This window comes from Sminthopsis crassicaudata, chromosome 4 (genome assembly GCF_048593235.1).
Source record: "Sminthopsis crassicaudata isolate SCR6 chromosome 4, ASM4859323v1, whole genome shotgun sequence".
NCBI lineage: Eukaryota > Metazoa > Chordata > Mammalia > Dasyuromorphia > Dasyuridae > Sminthopsis > Sminthopsis crassicaudata.
The window spans coordinates 374,752,012-374,755,044 of record NC_133620.1 but is presented as its reverse complement, the minus strand read 5'-3'; positions in this window follow the sequence as shown (position 1 = coordinate 374,755,044).

Sequence of the window (3,033 nt, the reverse complement as noted above, 5' to 3'; positions counted from 1 at the left end):
AGGGCCTGAATTTTCATGATAGCCTTGTGAGTGGAAAGAAGTAGTTGAATAGGAAAGATCCATAGGATTTGTCAACTGATTGGAAAAATAAGAAAATTCCAGATGAATGGGTTTGTGGGAAGAGGACTATAGTGTCTCTGGGACACATAGTTCAAAAGATGGGCAGTTGGTGGTACATGCCTTGGAAATATCTCCATGGAGATGCTAATTGAATGCATGGAAGTGAATGCAGACACTGAGAGAGAGTGTATAGAAAGAGAAAGCCTAGGACAGATCTGCAGGGCAGGTACTTATGGGTGATTATCCAACAAAGGAGACTGAGAAAGAGCTATCTGATTGAGGGAAGAAAAATTAAATCAGAGCAGTATACAAAAGCCTGAGAGAAGAAAATATCCAAGAATCAAGAGGAATGGTCAACAATGTTAAATTCTACAGGTATTCAAGAAGGAGGTGGATTCAAAAAAGTTCAATGGATCTGGCCATTGAGAGGTCACTGGTAAATTTGGAGTGATGAAGTCCAAAGACAAATTGCAAAGGGTTGAAAAGTGAATGCGCATGTATTGTAGATAGTAGGAACAGATAGCTTTCTTTTTTCTTTTCTTTTTTTTTTTTTCTAGAGGTTTGGCTGTGAAATAGATTTTGGATAATAGCTTTGGAGATATTATGGGTAAGGGTTTTTTTTTTTTTTGAAGAATAATGGAGATCTGGTGATGTTTATAGATAGCCAGGAAGAAACTAGTAGAAAGGAAGAAACTGAAAATTAAAAAGAGGGAGAATGATTTTGTGAGGGCAATCTGCTGGAGTATATGAAAAGGGACAGGCATCAAAAGGACACTTAGAGGGATTGGCCTTAATGAAGAAAAGACCCAATAGAGTTTAAGTTCCTTAGGGCAGAGACTATTTTGCTTTTGTCTTTATATCTCTTGGGCTTTAAATAGCAGTCCCTTGTTAGTCACTGTACAAGTATATTACATTTTTTTTTAGAGTTTTAACAATCAAGTTAATATTTTGTAATAGAGTCATTGAACAAGTTTGAATAATTTGAATTTGCTTTTCCTGGTAGTTGTAAAGAGCCTGTGTAGATAAGTATTACCTGCTTCCAATTGGAGCAGGTGGGGAGGAAGCTGTGAAAACATTTTGGGGGGTTATGGGGGAGGTAGGAGGTTATGCTTACTTCTTATTGAGGGATTTGTACTGTGTAATAATAAATAATTTCCAATTGCCTTCTGATCCACAATTCAATGGATAGCCAAAAGGGACAGCCTTTTGAGAGTTCTCTCTCTCTCTCTCTCTCTCTCTCTCTCTCTCTCTCTCTCTCTCTCTCTCTTTCTTTCTCTCTCTCTCTCTCTCTCTCTCTCTCTCTCTCTCTCTCTCTCTCTCTCTCTCTCAATGTTTTAACATTCTTTTCATATCTACATTCTATTCTTCTTTGACTTGTCTTATACCTAATATATATTGTATGTTTTGTTCATTTTTTCCTACTCCCTTTTTTGAGAGGCCCTAGACTTGAGACAAAGAGTAACATTGTACCCAAGGTTGGAGTTTAATGTACCAATGAGTATAAAGGAAGCCAAATCCCTCTAATTTGAGGTAGGGTTTCTCTACAATGAATACAGATGGTAGTAATCAGGTATGGAAGAGAATGGTGTAGGTTGTTAACCACATATGATTCTTAACACACTCTACATTATCACCATCAATGCAGAAGTGGAAGGGGACACAATGCATAACACATAATTAACTATGAAGAACAGGATTAAAGGATATCATTGAAGAAATGTATGGTTGAAAAAAAGATAGGCTGGCTGAGTACAAGAGAAATGTTAGCCAATGCATAGCCTATGTGTCCTAGTACTATCTTCTCTGTGCTAAGGAAAATTGAGGCAGGACCCTAGCAGGTTGGGGAGAACTTCCTGTGGCAAATATAGGAATCTATAGATAAGATCTACACTGGAGGAGCTGCTGTCACTGTGATGCAAAGGAATATCCACATCAATCACATCACAGATTCATTAGAATATCTCAACATATAATTTCTGCTTATTCAATGGTCAATATTTTATTGAAAAAAAGAGTTAAGAATCTTGCTAAAGCTATGCTTTGGACAAACTACTTTGGGTATGTTTAGTATTTAGTTCTGGGTGCCGCATTTAGGAAGGACATTAATAGTCTGTATCGTGTCCACAAGAAAATGACCTGAGTGTGAGAGACCATGTTAAATGAGGTTCTATTATTATTAACAGGCAGCAAAGTGGCAGAGTGGACAGAGTGTCAGGCTGGAGTTAGGAAGAAGAGCTGAGCTCAAATTTAGCTTTAGATACTTGCTAGTTTTGTGACCCTAGGCAAATTACTCACTTAATTCTGTTTGCTTCAAATGAGCTGGAAAAGGAAATGGCAAACCACTCCAGTGTTATCTTTGCCAAGAAAATCCCCAAAAGAGGTCACTGAAAAAACTAAACAATAATTACTATTAACAGATAATAATGTATTAGATTGCTTGCTGTCTAGGGGAATTGGTGGAGGGAATGCAGGGAGAAAAATTTGGAACACAAGGTTTTGCAAGGGTGAATGCTGAAAACTGTCTTTGCATTATTTTGAAAATAAAAAGCTATTATTTAAAAAGGAAAAATAATAATGATACTTAGCTTACTAGGTCTTTTGCAGAAGAATTGCTATCTAATCATAACTTGCTCTCTCAGCCATCCTTTCTTCATCTATAAAATGGAAATAATAATACTTCTACTATTTAACTCATAGGATTATTGTAAAGAAATTGCTTTTATATGTACATATATGTATATCCACACATATGTATGTGTATATATATAATTTTTCCAGATACATGTAAACCAATTTTTAAAAATTTGGTTTTGTGTTAGATTCTTTCCCTTCAGCCCTCCCCATCTCCTACCCCCACCATCGTTGAGAAGGCACATGAGAAGTTATGCAGAAAATTTCCATTAAAGTCATGTTGTGAAAGAAAACAGATCTCCAATCCCCCACTCCTCAAAAAAAAAACTTAAGAAAAATAAA